This window comes from Berghia stephanieae, chromosome 3 (genome assembly GCF_034508935.2).
Source record: "Berghia stephanieae isolate SIO BIC M18660-M18661 chromosome 3, UCSD_Bste_1.3, whole genome shotgun sequence".
Classification (NCBI taxonomy): Eukaryota; Metazoa; Mollusca; class Gastropoda; order Nudibranchia; family Aeolidiidae; genus Berghia; species Berghia stephanieae.
The window spans coordinates 30,794,176-30,801,259 of record NC_088362.1 but is presented as its reverse complement, the minus strand read 5'-3'; the positions used below and the strand labels follow the sequence as shown (position 1 = coordinate 30,801,259).

The 7,084-nt window shown below is 39.3% G+C and overlaps 1 pseudogene across 1 annotated transcript; it reads right to left on the bottom strand.

Moving 5' to 3' along the window:
- Positions 1-286: 286 nt before the first annotated feature.
- Positions 287-6,872, bottom strand: LOC144967513 (multidrug resistance-associated protein 1 pseudogene; annotated as a pseudogene). The gene is made up of 2 exons (XR_013644404.1): positions 6,762-6,872; positions 287-5,262 (listed from the first exon to the last, which is right to left on the bottom strand). The product of XR_013644404.1 is annotated as a multidrug resistance-associated protein 1 pseudogene (transcript).
- Positions 6,873-7,084: the final 212 nt, after the last annotated feature.

The following is a 7,084-nucleotide window of genomic DNA, read 5'->3' as shown; positions in this document are numbered from 1 at the left end:
TCTCTCTCTCTCTATTTCACACTTTCATTTACAGAACCTCACACAATCACAGAAGCCCAATAAATTTCGTTTATTCTGATTCTCTACCCCCATCTCTTACATTTTTTTACTCTCCCACCCCCCCCCCCCTCTCTATCTTTTTAATATCCATCTGTCTTTATACGATGTAACTTTAATTCTGTATCTCATATTAACAATTTGACCTTAACATACAAATGACATACATCTTCTCAAACTCATGATGTACAAATATTGGCACAATTCTATAACATCGTTTGTTAAAAAAAACCAACAAAATTTGATCCCCAATGCAGTCGAGATTTTTCTGACCCATTTATCCACCCAGCAGTGATTGGGTAGCTAGGTCTTTCAGATCTGGTGGCAATTATTTTCACAATAGGCTAGATTCATATTCAAAAGGTACAAAGAATATTATTTTGTCCTTTCCTACGCTACAGACACGGAAAACATCCGGCTTCATTCACAATTTGACTTACATTATTATTTCTCTAAAGTGAAAAGAGCTTGCATAGATAATAATTCATTTCAATTTTTTACATTGAATTTTATTTTAACAGTTCTTTTACATTCAACTTTATTCTTCACATATCATTATTTATATTAGTTTAGCGTCTTTGGCCATACTGTGAAACACGGAGTTTTCATCCGCTAACAAGTTAGCCGGTGAGTCAAATTCCTTGACCTTTCCAAATTCCAGAACCATTATCTTGTCATAATCCAAGATGGTATTCAAACGATGGGCAATGGTCAGCACAGTGCAGTTGCTGAATTCTGACCGTATTGTTTTCTGGATGAGTTCATCAGTCTCCATATCTACCGCTGCCGTAGCTTCATCAAGGACTAGTATTTTAGTCTTGCGTAGCAATGTCCTTGCCAGACAAAGCAACTGCCTCTGTCCAACGCTTAAATTTTTACCTCCTTCCCCGCATTCAAAGTCTAGTTTGTTGGGTTCATTGTCTACAAACGACTTCAAATGGGAACGTTTCAAAGCAGTCCATAATTCTTCTTCTGAATGTTTTTGGAAAGGATCGAGATTCATTCTAAGAGTTCCACTGAAGATAACTGGTTCTTGCGGTAGGATGTTGATGCGTGAACGCAGGTCGTGAAGGCCAAGGTCTGCGATGTTTCCATCGTCGACAGTGATGTTACCATCAGCTGCCTCCAAAAGGCGGAAGAATGCCATGGTCAGTGACGTTTTACCAGCTCCTGTGCGTCCAACAATTCCTACTTTTTCTCCACTCTGGATTTGGCAGTCAACTCCCTTCAAGACAAGGTCAAGGCCTTCTCTATACCTAGCTTTGAAAGAGTTGAAAGTCACATGACCTTTACTAGGCCAATCAATGGCAGGTTTCGTTTCTTCGATATCCCACTCCGCTTCAGAAGGTTTGTTAGAGTATTCAATAAGTCTTTCTAATGAGATGATCTCTGTCTCAGCGTGTGTCACAGTCCAAAAGAATCCGTTCATTGTTCCAGTAAAGGAACCGGCGAATAGAATGATCATTCCGACCATCCCAGCAGTCATGGATGAATCCATGACACAAACAAGTCCAGTGATAAATACAATCATGTGATACAGAAAACCGGACCGAATTCCCAGACCAAGTGAAGCCCAGTGCTCTAGAAGAGCATATTTGACGAATTCATCAATCTGGCTTTCCATTCTTTTGATGAATCTTTGTTGACAAGAGTAGGCACGAATGGAAGATAAACCATTGAGAGTTTCGGTAAAATGAGTATACATAGGAGAGCTGTATTTAGACCTAAAGCGTCTGAGTTGGCGAATTGTTCCGATGTGACACTTGAACAATACGTAATATGCGATGGTTATTGGTACAAGATAGACAATTGTCGGACAGTTGATTATAATCATAGTAAGAAACAGAAGCATGTTGAAGATACACATCACGAGTCCTCTTAAACACCCACCGAGACCGTCAACTCTGGTAACATCTTTTGAAAATCGAGTAAGGATTCGGCAAGAAGGCGTGGTATCGAAGAAAGACATTGGGCAGCGAAGGATTCTGTACAAGAGATTGTTGTGAAGGCGTGTTGCAGCTTGAAACGCCTGGCTTAAAATAGTAACTACGAAAAGGAAAGCGCCAATAACTTCAATACCTCCCGACACACCAAAGAGCATAAAGTGAGTCCATTTGGCTTCTTTGTATTCTTCTGTGAAAGCTAGAGATCCGTTGTTGAGTAAAGGATCACCCGTCCATTGTTTTAGAGTATAGCTATTATACGAGTCAAAGACAGCAGTTATGAGAGCGAGAAAAGCAAACATGGTGACCGTCTTGTATCCAATGGCTTTGATATACTCAAGATAGATTTTCTTGTCAACTTGGCCTTGTTCCAATTCTTCTTCGTCGATAAGAGCTCCGTCGTTGTCATTGTTGGCATCTTCCAAAGCGTCAACATCGTCTTCTTCATCAGCACTGCTGTTCGCACTAGAATTGTCTGTAGAAGAGATGTCTTCAGAGGAAGATTCCAGTTTATCAACGCGTGGACAATCCTTCTCTTTCATTTCTTCATTGCTATTAATAGAATCAAGCCTGCTCAGGGTTCTCTGATTAGCTTTCACTACCTTTGATTTAGAATTTTCTGAAGAACTGGCCAACGCGTTTCTCAAGAACTGGGCAAAAGCTCCATCGTGGGACAAAAGCTGCTCATAGGTTCCCGCTTCTGATATCTCACCATCTTTCAAAACAATAATAGAATCAACCTGTGGAAGCCAGTGGAGCCCATGGGTCACAAGCACTCTGGTTTTTCCTTGTAATAATCCATTGTCACTGATAACTTTGTTGAATATGTGTTTGCCTACATGAGCATCAACAGCGCTCAAAGGATCATCGAAAAGAAAGACATCCGCATCGTTGTAGAGCGCTCTTGCTAATGATACTCGTTGCTTTTGTCCACCAGACAAATTAATTCCTTTCTCACCAATCTCAGTCTTGTCTCCAGCTTTCATCATATTGATGTCATGCTTCAAAGCGCAGGCGTTGACCACATGCTTATATCTTGCATGATCCATTTGTGATCCAAATAATACATTTTCTTTGAGTGGGGCATTCAGAATCCAAGCTTCTTGTGGAACATAAGCAATATCTCCATGGACCTCTACATTTCCTTTTACCTTCTCCATCTCACCTAACATTGCTGAAAGGAGAGAAGACTTCCCTGTTCCCACAATTCCAACGACAGCAACTAAACTTCCTTTGGGAATATCCACATTTATATTACGAAGGGTGCTTTTATTTCTGTTCCTTTCCCAGGTAAACTCTCCCTCATATATTGAAATAGCTGTTTTTGAGTTAGTCTTTTTACTCCTAACAACATTCTCAGTTGGAATATCTTCACCATTCATGAATTTTTCAATCCGTTTTAAGGAAGCCACTGCTTCTACATAACTTGGGATAAGTAAAGGCATAAGACTAAACGGGTGATTTAGAATACCGAATAGGTGCATGGTAATGAAGGCTGTTGTTGGATCTAAATGTCCTCCAAGAAAAATGTAAACACCAACAGAACCAAGTTTCACTAGAAAAGGAATGGCTCTAAACATACTGTCAATACAAGCAGATAAAAAGCTAATTGAATTGTTACATTGCTCTTCTTTACGTCTGATTTCTTGTACTTTTTTAATGAAAGAATTTTCCCAAGCATAAAGTTTGAGCACCTTGATCCCATTGATTATTTCGTTCATGAGTTTTGTTCTTTTTTCCTTGGCGTCGTCTCGCTCCTTGTATAGCGCTTTCATCTTAATCCCTACGTATCTGTTAAGAGGTATTAACATAATCATGATGAGAAGACCGACAAACATTGCGCTCCCAACACGATTGTAGAGAAGATACATAGCAATGCCGACATTCAGGGGCGTGGCGATTAGTTGACAAAGTTCATTACTAAAGTCCACCACTCTGTCACACTCGTCCAATAACAGGTTTACAATCTCACCAGTTGTCATGTCTTTGTTAGCTTCATTCTTTACTGATAAGGCTTTGTTGAACACGGCAAGAATGATGCTGGAGCAAAGCTGGTGTCCAAATCTTAAAATTGATCCCCAGTGACGATGATGAGCGATGTGGAATAGAGTATCCATAAAGAAGATAAAACAGACGACGCCCACGCCTCTGGTCCAATGCTCGTTCTGTCTATTGCTGATGTGATCCATGAAGACGCCCATTAGAACAGGACGTACAAAATGTGTCAATTCTAACATGGCTTTGAAAGTTTGATGAGAAAAGTACTTAAAACCGTACGTCTTTATCAACTCCCCCAAAACTGAAATACGTTCGGTATTTAGTTGGGAGGAGTCAGACTCTTTTAACATTGCATCAGTTTTTGACTAATGCTGGTCTTGTTCTTCAAACCATTCCTGTTCCTTTTCTTCGTTCTTTATTTTCTTTACTAGCTCTTCAATTTTCATGTTTCGCTCAAATTTTGAGACAGCGTTTCTGCATTTGTCACTTGGAGCCAGGTCATATACATCTGATTCTTTGAGTTCCTGTTTCAGTCCAGTTTTAATGAGATCCAGTGTCCAAAACAAAGTCAAATCGCTAAACCATGAAGCTTTTTCTTGTGGGTGGTCGGGGGTGTTGCTTTCTACCCTCTTTCTTCTTGCTTTCAAACATAGCAGAAAACATTGGAATGCTACGATCAATATTTGAGCCAAGTCGATCCAAAAAATCGCTGTTCCTTTTCCATTGTAAATTTCATGATTGAGGCCGTGATAAAAATTGATCGAAAGCGCAGTGAACGTTGATGACCAGAATAGAAGCAACGTTACTGTCATGTTTGATAGTATTGTTTTTCCCAAAGGTGTGAGGAAAGCTATCAGAATGTAAGTGATCACTTGATTACGGGTTGAGAACAAATGGGTTGGGTTTTGTATAGATGCTAATTCAGAATCATTGTCAGCATAAGACAATTTCCAGGAAAGTAAAAATGCTAGAAGCAACGTCATAGTGATGTTGAGGATGCCTAGTTTTCCTAGAGCGGCTTGTTGCTTCTTCTTGTTCTTCATTATCAGTTGGATGAGAAACTGGGCAGGCACGAGGATGGCAAGAACGTACGTCGGACAGCTCATGACGTGATTGTGAGTCTGTCCTAAGACAGAACCACCAGCAATCTTGACGTAATCATTGACAGTTGTGACGCCATCACAAAAGGTATTATTATTGTTGTTATAGTAACAACGTTCCATTCTCGAGTCTTTTCCTAAGTTGTTCTTCAAATTTGGATAATCTGTGAAAAGGACAGGAAAGAAAAGAAAAAATGGTCATCAAGAGCATTTCTTTTCTGGCATTGTTATCTGCTTTGTCCGCCCCTATCATCACAACAGCAAACACAAATATGGCAACACACCACAACTGCACCGTTCTCACGAGGACTATGACAATGAAGAAGAAGAAGAAGAAGAAAATGAAGAAGAAGAAGAAGAAGAAGAAGAAGAAGAAGAAGAAGAAGAAGAAGAAGAAGAAGAAGAAGAAGAAGAAGAAGAAGAAGAAGAAGAAGGAGAAGAAGAAGAAGAAGAAGAAGAAGAGGAAGAAGAAGAAGAAGAAGAAGAAGAAGAAGAAGAAGAAGAAGAAGAGAAGAAGAAGAAGAAGAAGAAGAAGAAGAAGAAGAAGAAGAAGAAGAAGAAGAAGAAGAAGAAGGAGAAGAAGAAGAAGAAGAAGAAGAAGAAGAAGAAGAAGAAGAAGAAGAAGAAGAAGAAGAAGAAGAAGAAGAAGAAGAATAAGGAAGGAAGGAAGAGGAGGAGGAGGAGGAGGAGGAGGAGGAGGAGGAGGAGGAGGAGGAGGAGGAGGGGGTAAAGCAGAAGAAGGACTGGATACCGACAAATTGTTTAGAATGGATGGATAAATGGGCAAAATGGACATACAGATAGATAAATATAGCTGTGTGAGATATAGAGAGGTGGAGCGGACATAGAAAGATCGACAGATAGATATATAGATAAATAGATTGGCAGACAGATGGATAGATGGATAGATAAATAGATGCGTGGATTGATATATTATCGGACAGAGACATAGATAGACAGATAAATAGAAAGCTGCAAATAGATAGATTGATAGACAGATAGATAGATAGATCGATGGATAGAGATAGATATATAGATAGATAGGTAGAAACTCTAATGATGAAATATAAGGAAACTACTTCCAAGCAATAGAAATTTACTCCATTTTTTTGTAGATATAAATAGACAAACAGACAAGAAAGATAGGCAGACAAATAAAATAGTCAGACAGACAGACAGTCAGATAGATAGCGGCTATTTCAACAACAATATTGTATCTATTGCTAAATCAAGCTTAACTAATCTACTCTTTTATGTAATAATAATTTAATTTTAACCAATCAGTCGTTGTTTTGTTTGTTTTTTTTTTTCTTCTAATATGTGCGGCTATGTGGTCTTGTGGTATGACACTCACTTTCAGACGAGGTCATGGGTTCGAGCATAGTTCGCGCATAGTTGAGTCCTTGGAAAAGACTCTTTACTCACATTCTCTTACCGTACTCAGGTTTAAAATGAGTACCCGGCCGTTTATAGCGGTGTCTCTGCAGGAAAATAATTGCAATATCGCCTAACAGGCGTCGTGTCCCCTTCTACTTGTTAAGTTTTACTGTTGGTCAGGGTCCCCTTGTAAAGAGTTTTGAGCACGTTTAGTGGTGCGCTATATAAAAGCTCAATTTTGTTTTGGGTATTTTATTTTAAGGTTATGCTTTTTACCTAGTCTTACCAATTTATTGAGGTTCAAGGTGTCATTCAAGGTAGCAAAATGCAGTACTTTACAGTTAGTAAAGGGACTATAGTAGTCTTGACAGGTAGAGTAAAGCTCTGTAGGGCTCTTCCTACCCCGTATTATCGTCACCAAGACCGGTACCCCTTTATATATACTTGCTAACCTAGTGTCGTTGATAAGATTTGGTTAATTTTAGAACCGAGGTCAATTCCGTCATTGGTCAAAGAATAGATTGACAAAAGGTCAAAGTTGAGAGACAAGCCGGCTTAAATGACGACTGAAGTTAGATTGTCTATGTGTAAGTCTGCTTGCGTATGGGC